The 23,393-nt window shown below is 43.5% G+C and overlaps 20 non-coding genes across 20 annotated transcripts; all 20 read left to right on the top strand.

Moving 5' to 3' along the window:
* Nucleotides 1-95: 95 nt before the first annotated feature.
* LOC136755610 (5S ribosomal RNA) lies at nucleotides 96-214 on the top strand. Its single transcript, XR_010817730.1, has one exon. It is a non-coding gene; the product is annotated as a 5S ribosomal RNA (ribosomal RNA).
* A 1,055-nt stretch (nucleotides 215-1,269) lies between these two features.
* LOC136755856 (5S ribosomal RNA) lies at nucleotides 1,270-1,388 on the top strand. The gene has a single exon (XR_010817966.1). It is a non-coding gene; the product is annotated as a 5S ribosomal RNA (ribosomal RNA).
* A 1,066-nt stretch (nucleotides 1,389-2,454) lies between these two features.
* On the top strand, nucleotides 2,455-2,573 carry LOC136756731 (5S ribosomal RNA). The gene has a single exon (XR_010818794.1). It is a non-coding gene; the product is annotated as a 5S ribosomal RNA (ribosomal RNA).
* A 1,058-nt stretch (nucleotides 2,574-3,631) lies between these two features.
* Nucleotides 3,632-3,750, top strand: LOC136755609 (5S ribosomal RNA). The gene has a single exon (XR_010817729.1). It is a non-coding gene; the product is annotated as a 5S ribosomal RNA (ribosomal RNA).
* A 1,055-nt stretch (nucleotides 3,751-4,805) lies between these two features.
* Nucleotides 4,806-4,924, top strand: LOC136756249 (5S ribosomal RNA). Its single transcript, XR_010818346.1, has one exon. It is a non-coding gene; the product is annotated as a 5S ribosomal RNA (ribosomal RNA).
* A 1,055-nt stretch (nucleotides 4,925-5,979) lies between these two features.
* LOC136757009 (5S ribosomal RNA) lies at nucleotides 5,980-6,099 on the top strand. Its single transcript, XR_010819058.1, has one exon. It is a non-coding gene; the product is annotated as a 5S ribosomal RNA (ribosomal RNA).
* Nucleotides 6,100-7,155: 1,056 nt separating this feature from the next.
* On the top strand, nucleotides 7,156-7,274 carry LOC136756563 (5S ribosomal RNA). Its single transcript, XR_010818639.1, has one exon. It is a non-coding gene; the product is annotated as a 5S ribosomal RNA (ribosomal RNA).
* A 1,066-nt stretch (nucleotides 7,275-8,340) lies between these two features.
* Nucleotides 8,341-8,459, top strand: LOC136756303 (5S ribosomal RNA). The gene has a single exon (XR_010818396.1). It is a non-coding gene; the product is annotated as a 5S ribosomal RNA (ribosomal RNA).
* A 1,066-nt stretch (nucleotides 8,460-9,525) lies between these two features.
* On the top strand, nucleotides 9,526-9,644 carry LOC136755608 (5S ribosomal RNA). The gene has a single exon (XR_010817728.1). It is a non-coding gene; the product is annotated as a 5S ribosomal RNA (ribosomal RNA).
* Nucleotides 9,645-10,710: 1,066 nt separating this feature from the next.
* On the top strand, nucleotides 10,711-10,829 carry LOC136755607 (5S ribosomal RNA). Its single transcript, XR_010817727.1, has one exon. It is a non-coding gene; the product is annotated as a 5S ribosomal RNA (ribosomal RNA).
* A 1,055-nt stretch (nucleotides 10,830-11,884) lies between these two features.
* LOC136755606 (5S ribosomal RNA) lies at nucleotides 11,885-12,003 on the top strand. Its single transcript, XR_010817726.1, has one exon. It is a non-coding gene; the product is annotated as a 5S ribosomal RNA (ribosomal RNA).
* A 1,066-nt stretch (nucleotides 12,004-13,069) lies between these two features.
* LOC136756499 (5S ribosomal RNA) lies at nucleotides 13,070-13,188 on the top strand. The gene has a single exon (XR_010818579.1). It is a non-coding gene; the product is annotated as a 5S ribosomal RNA (ribosomal RNA).
* Nucleotides 13,189-14,254: 1,066 nt separating this feature from the next.
* LOC136755604 (5S ribosomal RNA) lies at nucleotides 14,255-14,373 on the top strand. Its single transcript, XR_010817724.1, has one exon. It is a non-coding gene; the product is annotated as a 5S ribosomal RNA (ribosomal RNA).
* A 1,055-nt stretch (nucleotides 14,374-15,428) lies between these two features.
* Nucleotides 15,429-15,547, top strand: LOC136755603 (5S ribosomal RNA). Its single transcript, XR_010817723.1, has one exon. It is a non-coding gene; the product is annotated as a 5S ribosomal RNA (ribosomal RNA).
* Nucleotides 15,548-16,614: 1,067 nt separating this feature from the next.
* LOC136756684 (5S ribosomal RNA) lies at nucleotides 16,615-16,733 on the top strand. The gene has a single exon (XR_010818750.1). It is a non-coding gene; the product is annotated as a 5S ribosomal RNA (ribosomal RNA).
* Nucleotides 16,734-17,788: 1,055 nt separating this feature from the next.
* LOC136755602 (5S ribosomal RNA) lies at nucleotides 17,789-17,907 on the top strand. The gene has a single exon (XR_010817722.1). It is a non-coding gene; the product is annotated as a 5S ribosomal RNA (ribosomal RNA).
* Nucleotides 17,908-18,973: 1,066 nt separating this feature from the next.
* Nucleotides 18,974-19,092, top strand: LOC136757386 (5S ribosomal RNA). The gene has a single exon (XR_010819414.1). It is a non-coding gene; the product is annotated as a 5S ribosomal RNA (ribosomal RNA).
* A 1,066-nt stretch (nucleotides 19,093-20,158) lies between these two features.
* On the top strand, nucleotides 20,159-20,277 carry LOC136757419 (5S ribosomal RNA). Its single transcript, XR_010819446.1, has one exon. It is a non-coding gene; the product is annotated as a 5S ribosomal RNA (ribosomal RNA).
* A 1,066-nt stretch (nucleotides 20,278-21,343) lies between these two features.
* LOC136757571 (5S ribosomal RNA) lies at nucleotides 21,344-21,462 on the top strand. The gene has a single exon (XR_010819562.1). It is a non-coding gene; the product is annotated as a 5S ribosomal RNA (ribosomal RNA).
* Nucleotides 21,463-22,517: 1,055 nt separating this feature from the next.
* Nucleotides 22,518-22,636, top strand: LOC136756795 (5S ribosomal RNA). The gene has a single exon (XR_010818854.1). It is a non-coding gene; the product is annotated as a 5S ribosomal RNA (ribosomal RNA).
* Nucleotides 22,637-23,393: the final 757 nt, after the last annotated feature.

Raw genomic sequence — 23,393 nt, 5'->3', positions numbered from 1 at the left:
GACTTTAGAGTAGAGAGACAGTTAAACTGCAAGTATGAGCGGCAGAAACGGATATTGCCTTCCCTTTAAGTAGAGCGTCAGGGACAGCCTCCCTGGCTTACGGCCATACTAGCCTGAATACGCCCGATCTCGTCCGATCTCGGAAGCTAAGCAGGCTCGGGCCTGGTCAGTACTTGGATGGGAGACCGCCTGGGAATACCAGGTGCTGTAAGCTTTTGCATCTTTTACACACCAGAGGGCGACAAATCACGAGTTTTAACTTTGGATACACGCAATTTCATCATTATTTCAGATTTGACTTCCCCAAATACACAGGCATACAATAGATCTTGTTCTCCAACGTAAACGGTCCCTAGTAACTAGGGTACATTCGTAAATAAATTGAGCATCATGGCTAGAAGTGACTAAATGTTGCCTAATCTTTCTCATCGAGAAATTACACAATTACAGCAACACAAAAAGGAACTCCACCGGACAAAGTTCAGTGCTCACAAGGAGCCTCATTCAACACACACGGTTCCATTCCCATTCATGCAAAGCACGAAAGTGTAAAACTTGGGAACATACTTGAGAGCAAAGATCACATTCAATCTCATTCAAGGCACGGATGTGAATGCAACGGGATGAAATTACTGAAATGATGCCTGCCCTCGAACTGTGATGATGGACTACCCGACTCGCCAATAATATTGGGTTCTGGTGTATTGAAATACAGGAGCTGCTGGATTTGTGTGTTTTCTTACCCCCTCACCATAGTTTGTCAAATGTTTAAACAACTGAACTTATATTCAAGGTTTGTTTCTCTTCATATGTTTTACTGGTTTACATTTGTCTCAGCAACCTGTTGAATGATTCTTCTGCTTTCAAAACAAAATGACAACAGGATGAATGCACACACTTGAAAATACAATACATGCAATGTTATGCATCATAGTGATGCAACCTCCTTTCAGTTTCATACTGCATGTCAATTGAAATCCTTACTGAAATGCACACCTTCTCAAGATTGCGCTTGACTGGCGTGTCAGGCACTCAATTACAGCTGTTTTATCAAGACAATGTGTTCGTTTTGTAATATATAGTTCCGGTCTGGTGTGGCACCCCAGCTAACGCACAACGTTGCCACAACGTTTCGTGTTAGCAGGGACTGTCTGCGGCGCGCTGGTGTGTCCCGGACTTTAGAGTAGAGAGACAGTTCAACTGCAAGTATGAGCGGCAGAAACGGATATTGCCTTCCCTTTAAGTAGAGCGTCAGGGACAGCCTCCCTGGCTTACGGCCATACTAGCCTGAATACGCCCGATCTCGTCCGATCTCGGAAGCTAAGCAGGCTCGGGCCTGGTCAGTACTTGGATGGGAGACCACCTGGGAAAACCAGGTGCTGTAAGCTTTTGCATCTTTTACACACCAGAGGGCGACAAATCACGAGTTTTAACTTTGGATACACGCAATTTCATCATTATTTCAGATTTGACTTCCCCAAATACACAGGCATACAATAGATCTTGTTCTCCAACGTAAACGGTCCCTAGTAACTAGGGTACATTCGTAAATAAATTGAGCATCATGGCTAGAAGTGACTAAATGTTGCCTAATCTTTCTCATCGAGAAATGACACAATTACAGCAACACAAAAAGGAACTCCACCGGACAGAGTTCAGTGCTCACAAGGAGCCTCATTCAACACACACGGTTCCATTCCCATTCATGCAAAGCACGAAAGTGTAAAACTTGGGAACATACTTGAGAGCAAAGATCACATTCAATCTCATTCAAGGCACGGATGTGAATGCAACGGGATGAAATTACTGAAATGATGCCTGCCCTCGAACTGTGATGATGGACTACCCGACTCGCCAATAATATTGGGTTCTGGTGTATTGAAATACAGGAGCTGCTGGATTTGTGTGTTTTCTTACCCCCTCACCATAGTTTGTCAAATGTTTAAACAACTGAACTTATATTCAAGGTTTGATTCTCTTCATATGTTTTACTGGTTTACATTTGTCTCAGCAACCTGTTGAATGATTCTTCTGCTTTCAAAACAAAATGACAACAGGATGAATGCACACACTTGAAAATACAATACATGCAATGTTATGCATCATAGTGATGCAACCTCCTTTCAGTTTCATACTGCATGTCAATTGAAATCCTTACTGAAATGCACACCTTCTCAAGATTGCGCTTGACTGGCGTGTCAGGCACTCAATTACAGCTGTTTTATCAAGAGAATGTGTTCGTTTTGTAATATATAGTTCCGGTCTGGTGTGGCACCCCAGCTAACGCACAACGTTGCCACAATGTTGCCACAACGTGGCGTGTTAGCAGGGACTGTCTGCGGCGCGCTGGTGTGTCCCGGGCTTTAGAGTAGAGAGACAGTTCAACTGTAAGTATGAACGGCAGAAACGGATATTGCCTTCCCTTTAAGTAGAGCGTCAGGGACAGCCTCCCTGGCTTACGGCCATACTAGCCTGAATACGCCCGATCTCGTCCGATCTCGGAAACTAAGCAGGCTCGGGCCTGGTCAGTACTTGGATGGGAGACCGCCTGGGAATACCAGGTGCTGTAAGCTTTTGCATCTTTTACACACCAGAGGGCGACAAATCACGAGTTTTAACTTTGGATACACGCAATTTCATCATTATTTCAGATTTGACTTCCCCAAATACACAGGCATACAATAGATCTTGTTCTCCAACGTAAACGGTCCCTAGTAACTAGGGTACATTCATAAATAAATTGAGCATCATGGCTAGAAGTGACTAAATGTTGCCTAATCTTTCTCATCGAGAAATGACACAATTACAGCAACACAAAAAGGAACTCCACCGGACAAAGTTCAGTGCTCACAAGGAGCCTCATTCAACACACACGGTTCCATTCCCATTCATGCAAAGCACGAAAGTGTAAAACTTGGGAACATACTTGAGAGCAAAGATCACATTCAATCTCATTCAAGGCACGGATGTGAATGCAACGGGATGAAATTACTGAAATGATGCCTGCCCTCGAACTGTGATGATGGACTACCCGACTCGCCAATAATATTGGGTTCTGGTGTATTGAAATACAGGAGCTGCTGGATTTGTGTGTTTTCTTACCCCCTCACCATAGTTTGTCAAATGTTTAAACAACTGAACTTATATTCAAGGTTTGTTTCTCTTCATATGTTTTACTGGTTTACATTTGTCTCAGCAACCTCAGCAAAAATGATTCTTCTACTTTCAAAACAAAATGACAACAGGATGAATGCACACACTTGAAAATACAATACATGCAATGTTATGCATCATAGTGATGCAACCTCCTTTCAGTTTCATACTGCATGTCAATTGAAATCCTTACTGAAATGCACACCTTCTCAAGATTGCGCTTGACTGGCGTGTCAGGCACTCAATTACAGCTGTTTTATCAAGACAATGTGTTCGTTTTGTAATATATAGTTCCGGTCTGGTGTGGCACCCCAGCTAACGCACAACGTTGCCACAACGTTTCGTGTTAGCAGGGACTGTCTGCGGCGCGCTGGTGTGTCCCGGACTTTAGAGTAGAGAGACAGTTCAACTGCAAGTATGAGCGGCAGAAACGGATATTGCCTTCCCTTTAAGTAGAGCGTCAGGGACAGCCTCCCTGGCTTACGGCCATACTAGCCTGAATACGCCCGATCTCGTCCGATCTCGGAAGCTAAGCAGGCTCGGGCCTGGTCAGTACTTGGATGGGAGACCGCCTGGGAATACCAGGTGCTGTAAGCTTTTGCATCTTTTACACACCAGAGGGCGACAAATCACGAGTTTTAACTTTGGATACTCGCAATTTCATCATTATTTCAGATTTGACTTCCCCAAATACACAGGCATACAATAGATCTTGTTCTCCAACGTAAACGGTCCCTAGTAACTAGGGTACATTCGTAAATAAATTGAGCATCATGGCTAGAAGTGACTAAATGTTGCCTAATCTTTCTCATCGAGAAATTACACAATTACAGCAACACAAAAAGGAACTCCACCGGACAAAGTTCAGTGCTCACAAGGAGCCTCATTCAACACACACGGTTCCATTCCCATTCATGCAAAGCACGAAAGTGTAAAACTTGGGAACATACTTGAGAGCAAAGATCACATTCAATCTCATTCAAGGCACGGATGTGAATGCAACGGGATGAAATTACTGAAATGATGCCTGCCCTCGAACTGTGATGATGGACTACCCGACTCGCCAATAATATTGGGTTCTGGTGTATTGAAATACAGGAGCTGCTGGATTTGTGTGTTTTCTTACCCCCTCACCATAGTTTGTCAAATGTTTAAACAACTGAACTTATATTCAAGGTTTGTTTCTCTTCATATGTTTTACTGGTTTACATTTGTCTCAGCAACCTGTTGAATGATTCTTCTGCTTTCAAAACAAAATGACAACAGGATGAATGCACACACTTGAAAATACAATACATGCAATGTTATGCATCATAGTGATGCAACCTCCTTTCAGTTTCATACTGCATGTCAATTGAAATCCTTACTGAAATGCACACCTTCTCAAGATTGCGCTTGACTGGCGTGTCAGGCACTCAATTACAGCTGTTTTATCAAGACAATGTGTTCGTTTTGTAATATATAGTTCCGGTCTGGTGTGGCACCCCAGCTAACGCACAACGTTGCCACAACGTTTCGTGTTAGCAGGGACTGTCTGCGGCGCGCTGGTGTGTCCCGGACTTTAGAGTAGAGAGACAGTTCAACTGCAAGTATGAGCGGCAGAAACGGATATTGCCTTCCCTTTAAGTAGAGCGTCAGGGACAGCCTCCCTGGCTTACGGCCATACTAGCCTGAATACGCCTGATCTCGTCCGATCTCGGAAGCTAAGCAGGCTCGGGCCTGGTCAGTACTTGGATGGGAGACCACCTGGGAAAACCAGGTGCTGTAAGCTTTTGCATCTTTTACACACCAGAGGGCGACAAATCACGAGTTTTAACTTTGGATACACGCAATTTCATCATTATTTCAGATTTGACTTCCCCAAATACACAGGCATACAATAGATCTTGTTCTCCAACGTAAACGGTCCCTAGTAACTAGGGTACATTCGTAAATAAATTGAGCATCATGGCTAGAAGTGACTAAATGTTGCCTAATCTTTCTCATCGAGAAATGACACAATTACAGCAACACAAAAAGGAACTCCACCGGACAGAGTTCAGTGCTCACAAGGAGCCTCATTCAACACACACGGTTCCATTCCCATTCATGCAAAGCACGAAAGTGTAAAACTTGGGAACATACTTGAGAGCAAAGATCACATTCAATCTCATTCAAGGCACGGATGTGAATGCAACGGGATGAAATTACTGAAATGATGCCTGCCCTCGAACTGTGATGATGGACTACCCGACTCGCCAATAATATTGGGTTCTGGTGTATTGAAATACAGGAGCTGCTGGATTTGTGTGTTTTCTTACCCCCTCACCATAGTTTGTCAAATGTTTAAACAACTGAACTTATATTCAAGGTTTATTTCTCTTCATATGTTTTACTGGTTTACATTTGTCTCAGCAATCTGTTGAATGATTCTTCTGCTTTCAAAACAAAATGACAACAGGATGAATGCACACACTTGAAAATACAATACATGCAATGTTATGCATCATAGTGATGCAACCTCCTTTCAGTTTCATACTGCATGTCAATTGATATCCTTACTGAAATGCACACCTTCTCAAGATTGCGCTTGACTGGCGTGTCAGGCACTCAATTACAGCTGTTTTATCAAGACAATGTGTTCGTTTTGTAAAATATAGTTCCGGTCTGGTGTGGCACCCCAGCTAACGCACAACGTTGCCACAACGTGGCATATTAGCAGGGACTGTCTGCGGCGCGCTGGTGTGTCCCGGGCTTTAGAGTAGAGAGACAGTTCAACTGTAAGTATGAACGGCAGAAACGGATATTGCCATCCCTTTAAGTAGAGCGTCAGGGACAGCCTCCCTGGCTTACGGCCATACTAGCCTGAATACGCCCGATCTCGTCCGATCTCGGAAGCTAAGCAGGCTCGGGCCTGGTCAGTACTTGGATGGGAGACCGCCTGGGGAATACCAGGTGCTGTAAGCTTTTGCATCTTTTACACACCAGAGCGCGACAAATCACGAGTTTTAACTTTGGATACACGCAATTTCATCATTATTTCAGATTTGACTTCCCCAAATACACAGGCATACAATAGATCTTGTTCTCCAACGTAAACGGTCCCTAGTAACTAGGGTACATTCGTAAATAAATTGAGCATCATGGCTAGAAGTGACTAAATGTTGCCTAATCTTTCTCATCGAGAAATGACACAATTACAGCAACACAAAAAGGAACTCCACCGGACAAAGATCAGTGCTCACAAGGAGCCTCATTCAACACACACGGTTCCATTCCCATTCATGCAAAGCACGAAAATGTAAAACTTGGGAACATACTTGAGAGCAAAGATCACATTCAATCTCATTCAAGGCACGGATGTGAATGCAACGGGATGAAATTACTGAAATGATGCCTGCCCTCGAACTGTGATGATGGACTACCCGACTCGCCAATAATATTGGGTTCTGGTGTATTGAAATACAGGAGCTGCTGGATTTGTGTGTTTTCTTACCCCCTCACCATAGTTTGTCAAATGTTTAAACAACTGAACTTATATTCAAGGTTTGTTTCTCTTCATATGTTTTACTGGTTTACATTTGTCTCAGCAACCTGTTGAATGATTCTTCTGCTTTCAAAACAAAATGACAACAGGATGAATGCACACACTTGAAAATACAATACATGCAATGTTATGCATCATAGTGATGCAACCTCCTTTCAGTTTCATACTGCACGTCAATTGAAATCCTTACTGAAATGCACACCTTCTCAAGATTGCGCTTGACTGGCGTGTCAGGCACTCAATTACAGCTGTTTTATCAAGACAAATGTGTTCGTTTTGTAAAATATAGTTCCGGTCTGGTGTGGCACCCCAGCTAACGCACAACGTTGCCACAACGTGGCATATTAGCAGGGACTGTCTGCGGCGCGCTGGTGTGTCCCGGGCTTTAGAGTAGAGAGACAGTTCAACTGCAAGTATGAACGGCAGAAACGGATATTGCCATCCCTTTAAATAGAGCGTCAGGGACAGGCTCCCTGGCTCACGGCCATACTAGCCTGAATACGCCCGATCTCGTCCGATCTCGGAAGCTAAGCAGGCTCGGGCCTGGTCAGTACTTGGATGGGAGACCGCCTGGGAATACCAGGTGCTGTAAGCTTTTGCATCTTTTACACACCAGAGCGCGACAAATCACGAGTTTTAACTTTGGATACACGCAATTTCATCATTATTTCAGATTTGACTTCCCCAAATACACAGGCATACAATAGATCTTGTTCTCCAACGTAAACGGTCCCTAGTAACTAGGGTACATTCGTAAATAAATTGAGCATCATGGCTAGAAGTGACTAAATGTTGCCTAATCTTTCTCATCGAGAAATGACACAATTACAGCAACACAAAAAGGAACTCCACCGGACAAAGATCAGTGCTCACAAGGAGCCTCATTCAACACACACGGTTCCATTCCCATTCATGCAAAGCACGAAAGTGTAAAACTTGGGAACATACTTGAGAGCAAAGATCACATTCAATCTCATTCAAGGCACGGATGTGAATGCAACGGGATGAAATTACTGAAAAGATGCCTGCCCTCGAACTGTGATGATGGACTACCCGACTCGCCAATAATATTGGGTTCTGGTGTATTGAAATACAGGAGCTGCTGGATTTGTGTGTTTTCTTACCCCCTCACCATAGTTTGTCAAATGTTTAAACAACTGAACTTATATTCAAGGTTTGTTTCTCTTCATATGTTTTACTGGTTTACATTTGTCTCAGCAACCTGTTGAATGATTCTTCTGCTTTCAAAACAAAATGACAACAGGATGAATGCACACACTTGAAAATACAATACATGCAATGTTATGCATCATAGTGATGCAACCTCCTTTCAGTTTCATACTGCATGTCAATTGAAATCCTTACTGAAATGCACACCTTCTCAAGATTGCGCTTGACTGGCATGTCAGGCACTCAATTACAGCTGTATTATCAAGACAATGTGTTCGTTTTGTAAAATATAGTTCCGGTCTGGTGTGGCACCCCAGCTAACGCACAACGTTGCCACAATGTTGCCACAACGTGGCGTCTTAGCAGGGACTGTCTGCGGCGCGCTGGTGTGTCCCGGGTTTTAGAGTAGAGAGACAGTTCAACTGTAAGTATGAACGGCAGAAACGGATATTGCCTTCCCTTTAAGTAGAGCGTCAGGGACAGCATTCCTGGCTTACGGCCATACTAGCCTGAATACGCCCGATCTCGTCCGATCTCGGAAGCTAAGCAGGCTCGGGCCTGGTCAGTACTTGCATGGGAGACCGCCTGGGAATACCAGGTGCTGTAAGCTTTTGCATCTTTTACACACCAGAGGGCGACAAATCACGAGTTTTAACTTTGGATACACGCAATTTCATCATTATTTCAGATTTGACTTCCCCAAATACACAGGCATACAATAGATCTTGTTCTCCAACGTAAACGGTCCCTAGTAACTAGGGTACATTCGTAAATAAATTGAGCATCATGGCTAGAAGTTACTAAATGTTGCCTAATCTTTCTCATCGAGAAATGACACAATTACAGCAACACAAAAAGGAACTCCACCGGACAAAGTTCAGTGCTCACAAGGAGCCTCATTCAACACACACGGTTCCATTCCCATTCATGCAAAGCACGAAAGTGTAAAACTTGGGAACATACTTGAGAGCAAAGATCACATTCAATCTCATTCAAGGCACGGATGTGAATGCAACGGGATGAAATTACTGAAATGATGCCTGCCCTCGAACTGTGATGATGGACTACCCGACTCGCCAATAATATTGGGTTCTGGTGTATTGAAATACAGGAGCTGCTGGATTTGTGTGTTTTCTTACCCCCTCACCATAGTTTGTCAAATGTTTAAACAACTGAACTTATATTCAAGGTTTGTTTCTCTTCATATGTTTTACTGGTTTACATTTGTCTCAGCAACCTGTTGAATGATTCTTCTGCTTTCAAAACAAAATGACAACAGGATGAATGCACACACTTGAAAATACAATACATGCAATGTTATGCATCATAGTGATGCAACCTCCTTTCAGTTTCATACTGTATGTCAATTGAAATCCTTATTGAAATGCACACCTTCTCAAGATTGAGCTTGACTGGCGTGTCAGGCACTCAATTACAGCTGTATTATCAAGACAATGTGTTCGTTTTGTAATATATAGTTCCGGTCTGGTGTGGCACCCCAGCTAACGCACAACGTTGCCACAATGTTGCCACAACGTGGCGTGTTAGCAGGGACTGTCTGCGGCGCGCTGGTGTGTCCCGGGCTTTAGAGTAGAGAGACAGTTCAACTGTAAGTATGAACGGCAGAAACGGATATTGCCTTCCCTTTAAGTAGAGCGTCAGGGACAGCCTCCCTGGCTTACGGCCATACTAGCCTGAATACGCCCGATCTCGTCCGATCTCGGAAGCTAAGCAGGCTCGGGCCTGGTCAGTACTTGGATGGGAGACCGCCTGGGAATACCAGGTGCTGTAAGCTTTTGCATCTTTTACACACCAGAGCGCGACAAATCACGAGTTTTAACTTTGGATACACGCAATTTCATCATTATTTCAGATTTGACTTCCCCAAATACACAGGCATACAATAGATCTTGTTCTCCAACGTAAACGGTCCCTAGTAAATAGGGTACATTCGTAAATAAATTGAGCATCATGGCTAGAAGTGACTAAATGTTGCCTAATCTTTCTCATCGAGAAATGACACAATTACAGCAACACAAAAAGGAACTCCACCGGACAAAGATCAGTGCTCACAAGGAGCCTCATTCAACACACACGGTTCCATTCCCATTCATGCAAAGCACGAAAGTGTAAAACTTGGGAACATACTTGAGAGCAAAGATCACATTCAATCTCATTCAAGGCACGGATGTGAATGCAACGGGATGAAATTACTGAAATGATGCCTGCCCTCGAACTGTGATGATGGACTACCCGACTCGCCAATAATATTGGGTTCTGGTGTATTGAAATACAGGAGCTGCTGGATTTGTGTGTTTTCTTACCCCCTCACCATAGTTTGTCAAATGTTTAAACAACTGAACTTATATTCAAGGTTTGTTTCTCTTCATATGTTTTACTGGTTTACATTTGTCTCAGCAACCTGTTGAATGATTCTTCTGCTTTCAAAACAAAATGACAACAGGATGAATGCACACACTTGAAAATACAATACATGCAATGTTATGCATCATAGTGATGCAACCTCCTTTCAGTTTCATACTGTATGTCAATTGAAATCCTTATTGAAATGCACACCTTCTCAAGATTGAGCTTGACTGGCGTGTCAGGCACTCAATTACAGCTGTATTATCAAGACAATGTGTTCGTTTTGTAATATATAGTTCCGGTCTGGTGTGGCACCCCAGCTAACGCACAACGTTGCCACAATGTTGCCACAACGTGGCGTGTTAGCAGGGACTGTCTGCGGCGCGCTGGTGTGTCCCGGGCTTTAGAGTAGAGAGACAGTTCAACTGTAAGTATGAACGGCAGAAACGGATATTGCCTTCCCTTTAAGTAGAGCGTCAGGGACAGCCTCCCTGGCTTACGGCCATACTAGCCTGAATACGCCCGATCTCGTCCGATCTCGGAAGCTAAGCAGGCTCGGGCCTGGTCAGTACTTGGATGGGAGACCGCCTGGGAATACCAGGTGCTGTAAGCTTTTGCATCTTTTACACACCAGAGCGTGACAAATCACGAGTTTTAACTTTGGATACACGCAATTTCATCATTATTTCAGATTTGACTTCCCCAAATACACAGGCATACAATAGATCTTGTTCTCCAACGTAAACGGTCCCTAGTAAATAGGGTACATTCGTAAATAAATTGAGCATCATGGCTAGAAGTGACTAAATGTTGCCTAATCTTTCTCATCGAGAAATGACACAATTACAGCAACACAAAAAGGAACTCCACCGGACAAAGATCAGTGCTCACAAGGAGCCTCATTCAACACACACGGTTCCATTCCCATTCATGCAAAGCACGAAAGTGTAAAACTTGGGAACATACTTGAGAGCAAAGATCACATTCAATCTCATTCAAGGCACGGATGTGAATGCAACGGGATGAAATTACTGAAATGATGCCTGCCCTCGAACTGTGATGATGGACTACCCGACTCGCCAATAATATTGGGTTCTGGTGTATTGAAATACAGGAGCTGCTGGATTTGTGTGTTTTCTTACCCCCTCACCATAGTTTGTCAAATGTTTAAACAACTGAACTTATATTCAAGGTTTGTTTCTCTTCATATGTTTTACTGGTTTACATTTGTCTCAGCAACCTGTTGAATGATTCTTCTGCTTTCAAAACAAAATGACAACAGGATGAATGCACACACTTGAAAATACAATACATGCAATGTTATGCATCATAGTGATGCAACCTCCTTTCAGTTTCATACTGCATGTCAATTGAAATCCTTACTGAAATGCACACCTTCTCAAGATTGCGCTTGACTGGCGTGTCAGGCACTCAATTACAGCTGTATTATCAAGACAATATGTTCGTTTTGTAATATATAGTTCCGGTCTGGTGTGGCACCCCAGCTAACGCACAACGTTGCCACAACGTTTCGTGTTAGCAGGGACTGTCTGCGGCGCGCTGGTGTGTCCCGGACTTTAGAGTAGAGAGAGAGTTCAACTGCAAGTATGAGCGGCAGAAACGGATATTGCCTTCCCTTTAAGTAGAGCGTCAGGGACAGCCTCCCTGGCTTACGGCCATACTAGCCTGAATACGCCCGATCTCGTCCGATCTCGGAAGCTAAGCAGGCTCGGGCCTGGTCAGTACTTGGATGGGAGACCGCCTGGGAATACCAGGTGCTGTAAGCTTTTGCATCTTTTACACACCAGAGGGCGACAAATCACGAGTTTTAACTTTGGATACACGCAATTTCATCATTATTTCAGATTTGACTTCCCCAAATACACAGGCATACAATAGATCTTGTTCTCCAACGTAAACGGTCCCTAGTAACTAGGGTACATTCGTAAATAAATTGAGCATCATGGCTAGAAGTGACTAAATGTTGCCTAATCTTTCTCATCGAGAAATGACACAATTACAGCAACACAAAAAGGAACTCCACCGGACAAAGTTCAGTGCTCACAAGGAGCCTCATTCAACACACACGGTTCCATTCCCATTCATGCAAAGCACGAAAGTGTAAAACTTGGGAACATACTTGAGAGCAAAGATCACATTCAATCTCATTCAAGGCACGGATGTGAATGCAACGGGATGAAATTACTGAAATGATGCCTGCCCTCGAACTGTGATGATGGACTACCCGACTCGCCAATAATATTGGGTTCTGGTGTATTGAAATACAGGAGCTGCTGGATTTGTGTGTTTTCTTACCCCCTCACCATAGTTTGTCAAATGTTTAAACAACTGAACTTATATTCAAGGTTTGTTTCTCTTCATATGTTTTACTGGTTTACATTTGTCTCAGCAACCTGTTGAATGATTCTTCTGCTTTCAAAACAAAATGACAACAGGATGAATGCACACACTTGAAAATACAATACATGCAATGTTATGCATCATAGTGATGCAACCTCCTTTCAGTTTCATACTGCATGTCAATAGAAATCCTTACTGAAATGCACACCTTCTCAAGATTGCGCTTGACTGGCGTGTCAGGCACTCAATTACAGCTGTTTTATCAAGAGAATGTGTTCGTTTTGTAATATATAGTTCCGGTCTGGTGTGGCACCCCAGCTAACGCACAACGTTGCCACAATGTTGCCACAACGTGGCGTGTTAGCAGGGACTGTCTGCGGCGCGCTGGTGTGTCCCGGGCTTTAGAGTAGAGAGACAGTTCAACTGTAAGTATGAGCGGCAGAAACGGATATTGCCTTCCCTTTAAGTAGAGCGTCAGGGACAGCCTCCCTGGCTTACGGCCATACTAGCCTGAATACGCCCGATCTCGTCCGATCTTGGAAGCTAAGCAGGCTCGGGCCTGGTCAGTACTTGGATGGGAGACCGCCTGGGAATACCAGGTGCTGTAAGCTTTTGCATCTTTTACACACCAGAGGGCGACAAATCACGAGTTTTAACTTTGGATACACGCAATTTCATCATTATTTCAGATTTGACTTCCCCAAATACACAGGCATACAATAGATCTTGTTCTCCAACGTAAACGGTCCCTAGTAACTAGGGTACATTCGTAAATAAATTGAGCATCATGGCTAGAAGTGACTAAATGTTGCCTAATCTTTCTCATCGAGAAATGACACAATTACAGCAACACAAAAAGGAACTCCACCGGACAAAGTTCAGTGCTCACAAGGAGCCTCATTCAACACACACGGTTCCATTCCCATTCATGCAAAGCACGAAAGTGTAAAACTTGGGAACATACTTGAGAGCAAAGATCACATTCAATCTCATTCAAGGCACGGATGTGAATGCAACGGGATGAAATTACTGAAATGATGCCTGCCCTCGAACTGTGATGATGGACTACCCGACTCGCCAATAATATTGGGTTCTGGTGTATTGAAATACAGGAGCTGCTGGATTTGTGTGTTTTCTTACCCCCTCACCATAGTTTGTCAAATGTTTAAACAACTGAACTTATATTCAAGGTTTGTTTCTCTTCATATGTTTTACTGGTTTACATTTGTCTCAGCAACCTGTTGAATGATTCTTCTGCTTTCAAAACAAAATGACAACAGGATGAATGCACACACTTGAAAATACAATACATGCAATGTTATGCATCATAGTGATGCAACCTCCTTTCAGTTTCATACTGCATGTCAATAGAAATCCTTACTGAAATGCACACCTTCTCAAGATTGCGCTTGACTGGCGTGTCAGGCACTCAATTACAGCTGTTTTATCAAGAGAATGTGTTCGTTTTGTAATATATAGTTCCGGTCTGGTGTGGCACCCCAGCTAACGCACAACGTTGCCACAATGTTGCCACAACGTGGCGTGTTAGCAGGGACTGTCTGCGGCGCGCTGGTGTGTCCCGGGCTTTAGAGTAGAGAGACAGTTCAACTGTAAGTATGAACGGCAGAAACGGATATTGCCTTCCCTTTAAGTAGAGTGTCAGGGACAGCTTCCCTGGCTTACGGCCATACTAGCCTGAATACGCCCGATCTCGTCCGATCTCGGAAGCTAAGCAGGCTCGGGCCTGGTCAGTACTTGGATGGGAGACCGCCTGGGAATACCAGGTGCTGTAAGCTTTTGCATCTTTTACACACCAGAGGGCGACAAATCACGAGTTTTAACTTTGGATACACGCAATTTCATCATTATTTCAGATTTGACTTCCCCAAATACACAGGCATACAATAGATCTTGTTCTCCAACGTAAACGGTCCCTAGTAACTAGGGTACATTCGTAAATAAATTGAGCATCATGGCTAGAAGTGACTAAATGTTGCCTAATCTTTCTCATCGAGAAATGACACAATTACAGCAACACAAAAAGGAACTCCACCGGACAAAGTTCAGTGCTCACAAGGAGCTTCATTCAACACACACGGTTCCATTCCCATTCATGCAAAGCACGAAAGTGTAAAACTTGGGAACATACTTGAGAGCAAAGATCACATTCAATCTCATTCAAGGCACGGATGTGAATGCAACGGGATGAAATTACTGAAATGATGCCTGCCCTCGAACTGTGATGATGGACTACCCGACTCGCCAATAATATTGGGTTCTGGTGTATTGAAATACAGGAGCTGCTGGATTTGTGTGTTTTCTTACCCCCTCACCATAGTTTGTCAAATGTTTAAACAACTGAACTTATATTCAAGGTTTGTTTCTCTTCATATGTTTTACTGGTTTACATTTGTCTCAGCAACCTGTTGAATGATTCTTCTGCTTTCAAAACAAAATGACAACAGGATGAATGCACACACTTGAAAATACAATACATGCAATGTTATGCATCATAGTGATGCAACCTCCTTTCAGTTTCATACTGCATGTCAATTGAAATCCTTACTGAAATGCACACCTTCTCAAGATTGCGCTTGACTGGCGTGTCAGGCACTCAATTACACCTGTTTTATCAAGACAATGTGTTCGTTTTGTAATATATAGTTCCGGTCTGGTGTGGCACCCCAGCTAACGCACAACGTTGCCACAACGTTTCGTGTTAGCAGGGACTGTCTGCGGCGCGCTGGTGTGTCCCGGACTTTAGAGTAGAGAGACAGTTAAATTGCAAGTATGAGCGGAAGAAACGGATATTGCCTTCCCTTTAAGTAGAGCGTCAGGGACAGCCTCCCTGGCTTACGGCCATACTAGCCTGAATACGCCCGATCTCGTCCGATCTCGGAAGCTAAGCAGGCTCGGGCCTGGTCAGTACTTGGATGGGAGACCGCCTGGGAATACCAGGTGCTGTAAGCTTTTGCATCTTTTACACACCAGAGGGCGACAAATCACGAGTTTTAACTTTGGATACACGCAATTTCATCATTATTTCAGATTTGACTTCCCCAAATACACAGGCATAGAATAGATCTTGTTCTCCAACGTAAACGGTCCCTAGTAACTAGTGTACATTCGTAAATAAATTGAGCATCATGGCTAGAAGTGACTAAATGTTGCCTAATCTTTCTCATCGAGAAATGACACAATTACAGCAACACAAAAAGGAACTCCACCGGACAAAGTTCAGTGCTCACAAGGAGCCTCATTCAACACACACGGTTCCATTCCCATTCATGCAAAGCACGAAAGTGTAAAACTTGGGAAAATACTTGAGAGCAAAGATCACATTCAATCTCATTCAAGGCACGGATGTGAATGCAACGGGATGAAATTACTGAAATGATGCCTGCCCTCGAACTGTGATGATGGACTACCCGACTCGCCAATAATATTGGGTTCTGGTGTATTGAAATACAGGAGCTGCTGGATTTGTGTGTTTTCTTACCCCCTCACCATAGTTTGTCAAATGTTTAAACAACTGAACTTATATTCAAGGTTTGTTTCTCTTCATATGTTTTACTGGTTTACATTTGTCTCAGCAACCTGTTGAATGATTCTTCTGCTTTCAAAACAAAATGACAACAGGATGAATGCACACACTTGAAAATACAATACATGCAATGTTATGCATCATAGTGATGCAACCTCCTTTCAGTTTCATACTGCATGTCAATTGAAATCCTTACTGAAATGCACACCTTCTCAAGATTGCGCTTGACTGGCGTGTCAGGCACTCAATTACAGCTGTTTTATCAAGAGAATGTGTTCGTTTTGTAATATATAGTTCCGGTCTGGTGTGGCACCCCAGCTAACGCACAACGTTGCCACAATGTTGCCACAACGTGGCGTGTTAGCAGGGACTGTCTGCGGCTGCGCTGGTGTGTCCCGGGCTTTAGAGTAGAGAGACAGTTCAACTGTAAGTATGAACGGCAGAAACGGATATTGCCTTCCCTTTAAGTAGAACGTCAGGGACAGCCTCCCTGGCTTACGGCCATACTAGCCTGAATACGCCAGATCTCGTCCGATCTCGGAAGCTAAGCAGGCTCGGGCCTGGTCAGTACTTGGATGGGAGACCGCCTGGGAATACCAGGTGCTGTAAGCTTTTGCATCTTTTACACACCAGAGGGCGACAAATCACGAGTTTTAACTTTGGATACACGCAATTTCATCATTATTTCAGATTTGACTTCCCCAAATACACAGGCATACAATAGATCTTGTTCTCCAACGTAAACGGTCCCTAGTAACTAGGGTACATTCGTAAATAAATTGAGCATCATGGCTAGAAGTGACTAAATGTTGCCTAATCTTTCTCATCGAGAAATGACACAATTACAGCAACACAAAAAGGAACTCCACCGGACAAAGTTCAGTGCTCACAAGGAGCTTCATTCAACACACACGGTTCCATTCCCATTCATGCAAAGCACGAAAGTGTAAAACTTGGGAACATACTTGAGAGCAATGATCACATTCAATCTCATTCAAGGCACGGATGTGAATGCAACGGGATGAAATTACTGAAATGATGCCTGCCCTCGAACTGTGATGATGGACTACCCGACTCGCCAATAATATTGGGTTCTGGTGTATTGAAATACAGGAGCTGCTGGATTTGTGTGTTTTCTTACCCCCTCACCATAGTTTGTCAAATGTTTAAACAACTGAACTTATATTCAAGGTTTGTTTCTCTTCATATGTTTTACTGGTTTACATTTGTCTCAGCAACCTGTTGAATGATTCTTCTGCTTTCAAAACAAAATGACAACAGGATGAATGCACACACTTGAAAATACAATACATGCAATGTTATGCATCATAGTGATGCAACCTCCTTTCAGTTTCATACTGCATGTCAATTGAAATCCTTACTGAAATGCACACCTTCTCAAGATTGCGCTTGACTGGCGTGTCAGGCACTCAATTACAGCTGTTTTATCAAGACAATGTGTTCGTTTTGTAATATATAGTTCCGGTCTGGTGTGGCACCCCAGCTAACGCACAACGTTGCCACAACGTTTCGTGTTAGCAGGGACTGTCTGCGGCGCGCTGGTGTGTCCCGGACTTTAGAGTAGAGAGACAGTTCAATTGCAAGTATGAGCGGAAGAAACGGATATTGCCTTCCCTTTAAGTAGAGCGTCAGGGACAGCCTCCCTGGCTTACGGCCATACTAGCCTGAATACGCCCGATCTCGTCCGATCTCGGAAGCTAAGCAGGCTCGGGCCTGGTCAGTACTTGGATGGGAGACCGCCTGGGAATACCAGGTGCTGTAAGCTTTTGCATCTTTTACACACCAGAGGGCGACAAATCACGAGTTTTAACTTTGGATACACGCAATTTCATCATTATTTCAGATTTGACTTCCCCAAATACACAGGCATAGAATAGATCTTGTTCTCCAACGTAAACGGTCCCTAGTAACTAGTGTACATTCGTAAATAAATTGAGCATCATGGCTAGAAGTGACTAAATGTTGCCTAATCTTTCTCATCGAGAAATGACACAATTACAGCAACACAAAAAGGAACTCCACCGGACAAAGTTCAGTGCTCACAAGGAGCCTCATTCAACACACACGGTTCCATTCCCATTCATGCAAAGCACGAAAGTGTAAAACTTGGGAACATACTTGAGAGCAAAGATCACATTCAATCTCATTCAAGGCACGGATGTGAATGCAACGGGATGAAATTACTGAAATGATGCCTGCCCTCGAACTGTGATGATGGACTACCCGACTCGCCAATAATATTGGGTTCTGGTGTATTGAAATACAGGAGCTGCTGGATTTGTGTGTTTTCTTACCCCCTCACCATAGTTTGTCAAATGTTTAAACAACTGAACTTATATTCAAGGTTTGTTTCTCTTCATATGTTTTACTGGTTTACATTTGTCTCAGCAACCTGTTGAATGATTCTTCTGCTTTCAAAACAAAATGACAACAGGATGAATGCACACACTTGAAAATACAATACATGCAATGTTATGCATCATAGTGATGCAACCTCCTTTCAGTTTCATACTGCATGTCAATTGAAATCCTTACTGAAATGCACACCTTCTCAAGATTGCGCTTGACTGGCGTGTCAGGCACTCAATTACAGCTGTTTTATCAAGACAATGTGTTTTTTTTGTAAAATATAGTTCCGGTCTGGTGTGGCACCCCAGCTAACGCACAACGTTGCCACAATGTTGCCACAACGTGGCGTGTTAGCAGGGACTGTCTGCGGCGCGCTGCTGTGTCCCGGGCTTTAGAGTAGAGAGACAGTTCAACTGTAAGTATGAACGGCAGAAACGGATATTGCCTTCCCTTTAAGTACAGCATCAGGGACCGCCTCCCTGGCTTACGGCCATACTAGCCTGAATACGCCCGATCTCGTCCGATCTCCGAAGCCAAGCAGGCTCGGGCCTGGTCGGTACTTGGATGGGAGACCGCCTGGGAATACCAGGTGCTGTAAGCTTTTGCACCTTTTACACACCAGAGGGCGACAAATCACGAGTTTTAACTTTGGATACACACAATTTCATCATTATTTCAGATTTTACTTCCCCAAATACACAGGCATACAATAGATCTTGTTCTCCAACGTAAACGGTCCCTAGTAACTAGGGTACATTCGTAAATAAATTGAGCATCATGGCTAGAAGTGACTAAATGTTGCCTAATCTTTCTCATCAAGAAATGACACAATTACAGCAACACAAAAAGGAACTCCACCGGACAAAGTTCAGTGCTCACAAGGAGCCTCATTCAACACACACGGTTCCATTCCCATTCATGCAAAGCACGAAAGTGTAAAACTTGGGAACATACTTGAGAGCAAAGATCACATTCAACCTCATTCAAGGCACGGATGTGAATGCAACGGGATGAAATTACTGAAATGATGCCTGCCCTCGAACTGTGATGATGGACTACCCGACTCACCAATAATATTGGCTTCTGGTGTATTGAAGTACAGGAGCTGCTGGATTTGTGTGTTTTCTTACCCCCTCACCATAGTTTGTCAAATGTTTAAACAACTGAACTTATATTCAAGGTTTGTTTCTCTTCATATGTTTTACTGGTTTACATTTGTCTCAGCAACCTGTTGAATGATTCTTCTGCTTTCAAAACAAAATGACAACAGGATGAATGCACACATTTGAAAATACAATACATGCAATGTTATGCATCATAGTGATGCAACCTCCTTTCAGTTTCATACTGCATGTCAATTGAAATCCTTACTGAAATGCACACCTTCTCAAGATTGCGCTTGACTGGCGTGTCAGGCACTCAATTACAGCTGTTTTATCAAGACAATGTGTTCGTTTTGTTAAATATAGTTCCGGTCTGGTGTGGCACCCCAGCAAACGCACAACGTTGCCACAACGTTGCCACAACGTGGCGAGTTAGCAGGGACTGTCTGCGGCGCGCTGGTGTGTCCCGGGCTTTAGAGTAGAGAGACAGTTCAACTGTAAGTATGAACGGCAGAAACGGATATTGCCTTCCCTTTAAGTAGAGCGTCAGGGACAGCCTCCCTGGCTTACGGCCATACTAGCCTGAATACGCCCGATCTCGACCGATCTCGGAAGCCAGGCAGGCTCGGGCCTGGTCAGTACTTGGATGGGAGACCGCCTGGGAATACCAGGTGCTGTAAGCTTTTGCACCTTTTACACACCAGAGGGCGACAAATCACGAGTTTTAACTTTGGATACACACAATTTCATCATTATTTCAGATTTTACTTCCCCAAATACACAGGCATACAATAGATCTTGATCTCCAACGTAAACGGTCCCTAGTAACTAGGGTACATTCGTAAATTAATTGAGCATCATGGCTAGAAGTGACTCAATGTTGCCTAATCTTTCTCATCAAGAAATGACACAATTACAGCAACACAAAAAGGAACTCCACCACACAAAGTTCAGTGCTCACAAGGAGACTCATTCAACACACACGGTTCCATTCCCATTCATGCAAAGCACGAAAGTGTAAAACTTGGAAACATACTTGAGAGCAAAGATCACATTCAATCTCATTCAAGGCACGGATGTGAATGCAACGGGATGAAATTACTGAAATGATGCCTGCCCTCGAACTGTGATGATGGACTACCCGACTCGCCAATAATATTGGGTTCTGGTGTATTGAAATACAGGAGCTGCTGGATTTGTGTGTTTTCTTACCCCCTCACCATAGTTTGTCAAATGTTTAAACAACTGAACTTATATTCAAGGTTTGTTTCTCTTCATATGTTTTACTGGTTTACATTTGTCTCAGCAACCTGTTGAATGATTCTTCTGCTTTCAAAACAAAATGACAACAGGATGAATGCACACACTTGAAAATACAATACATGCAATGTTATGCATCATAGTGATGCAACCTCCTTTCAGTTTCATACTGCATGTCAATTGAAATCCTTACTGAAATGCACACCTTCTCAAGATTGCGCTTGACTGGCGTGTCAGGCACTCAATTACAGCTGTTTTATCAAGACAATGTGTTCGTTTTGTAAAATATAGTTCCGGTCTGGTGTGGCACCCCAACTAACGCACAACGTTGCCACAACGTTGCCACAACGTGGCGTGTTAGCAGGGACTGTCTGCGGCGCGCTGGTGTGTCCCGGGCTTTAGAGTAGAGAGACAGTTCAACTGTAAGTATGATCGGCAGAAACGGATATTGCCTTCCCTTTAAGTAGAGCGTCAGGGACAGCCTCCCTGGCTTACGGCCATACTAGCCTGAATACGCCCGATCTCGACCGATCTCGGAAGCCAGGCAGCCTCGGGCCTGGTCAGTACTTGGATGGGAGACCGCCTGGGAATACCAGGTGCTGTAAGCTTTTGCACCTTTTACACACCAGAGGGCGACAAATCACGAGTTTTAACTTTGGATACACACAATTTCATCATTATTTCAGATTTTACTTCCCCAAATACACAGGCATACAATAGATCTTGATCTCCAACGTAAACGGTCCCTAGTAACTAGGGTACATTCGTAAATTAATTGAGCATCATGGCTAGAAGTGACTCAATGTTGCCTAATCTTTCTCATCAAGAAATGACACAATTACAGCAACACAAAAAGGAACTCCACCACACAAAGTTCAGTGCTCACAAGGAGACTCATTCAACACACACGGTTCCATTCCCATTCATGCAAAGCACGAAAGTGTAAAACTTGGGAACATACTTGAGAGCAAAGATCACATTCAATCTCATTCAAGGCACGGATGTGAATGCAACGGGATGAAATTACTGAAATGATGCCTGCCCTCGAACTGTGATGATGGACTACCCGACTCGCCAATAATATTGGGTTCTGGTGTATTGAAATACAGGAGCTGCTGGATTTGTGTGTTTTCTTACCCCCTCACCATAGTTTGTCAAATGTTTAAACAACTGAACTTATATTCAAGGTTTGTTTCTCTTCATATGTTTTACTGGTTTACATTTGTCTCAGCAACCTGTTGAATGATTCTTCTGCTTTCAAAACAAAATGACAACAGGATGAATGCACACACTTGAAAATACAATACATGCAATGTTATGCATCATAGTGATGCAACCTCCTTTCAGTTTCATACTGCATGTCAATTGAAATCCTTACTGAAATGCACACCTTCTCAAGATTGAGCTTGACTGGCGTGTCAGGCACTCAATTACAGCTGTTTTATCAAGACAATGTGTTCGTTTTGTAAAATATAGTTCCGGTCTGGAGTGGCACCCCAGCTAACGCACAACGTTGCCACAACGTGGCGTGTTGGCAGGGACTGTCTGCGGCGCGCTGGTGTGTCCCGGGCTTTAGAGTAGAGAGACAGTTCAACTGTAAGTATGAACGGCAGAAACGGATATTGCCTTCCCTTTAAGTAGAGCGTCAGGGACAGCCTCCCTGGCTTACGGCCATACTAGCCTGAATACGCCTGATCTCGTCCGATCTCGGAAGCCAAGCAGGCTCGGGCCTGGTCAGTACTTGGATGGGAGACCGCCTGGGAATACCAGGTGCTGTAAGCTTTTGCACCTTTTACACACCAGAGGGCGACAAATCACGAGTTTTAACTTTGGATACACACAATTTCATCATTATTTCAGATTTTACTTCCCCAAATACACAGGCATACAATAGATCTTGTTCTCCAACGTGAACGGTCCCTAGTAACTAGGGTACATTCGTAAATAAATTGAGCATCATGGCTAGAAGTGACTAAATGTTGCCTAATCTTTCTCATCAAGAAATGACACAATTACAGCAACACAAAAAGGAACTCCACCGGACAAAGTTCAGTGCTCACAAGGAGCCTCATTCAACACACACGGTTCCATTCCCATTCATGCAAAGCACGGAAGTGTAAAACTTAGGAACATACTTGAGAGCAAAGATCACATTCAATCTCAATCAAGGCACGGATGTGAATGCAACGGGATGAAATTACTGAAATGATGCCTGCCCTCGAACTGTGATGATGGACTACCCGACTCGCCAATAATATTGGGTTCTGGTGTATTGAAATACAGGAGCTGCTGGATTTGTGTGTTTTCTTACCCCCTCACCATAGTTTGTCAAATGTTTAAACAACTGAACTTATATTCAAGGTTTGTTTCTCTTCATATGTTTTACTGGTTTACATTTGTCTCAGCAACCTGTTGAATGATTCTTCTGCTTTCAAAACAAAATGACAACAGGATGAATGCACACACTTGAAAATACAATACATGCAATGTTATGCATCATAGTGATGCAACCTCCTTTCAGTTTCATACTGCATGTCAA

The sequence above is a fragment of the Amia ocellicauda genome, chromosome 8, assembly GCF_036373705.1.
Source record: "Amia ocellicauda isolate fAmiCal2 chromosome 8, fAmiCal2.hap1, whole genome shotgun sequence".
In the NCBI taxonomy this organism is placed as follows: Eukaryota; Metazoa; Chordata; class Actinopteri; order Amiiformes; family Amiidae; genus Amia; species Amia ocellicauda.
This window is presented reverse-complemented; position numbering and strand designations above follow the sequence as displayed.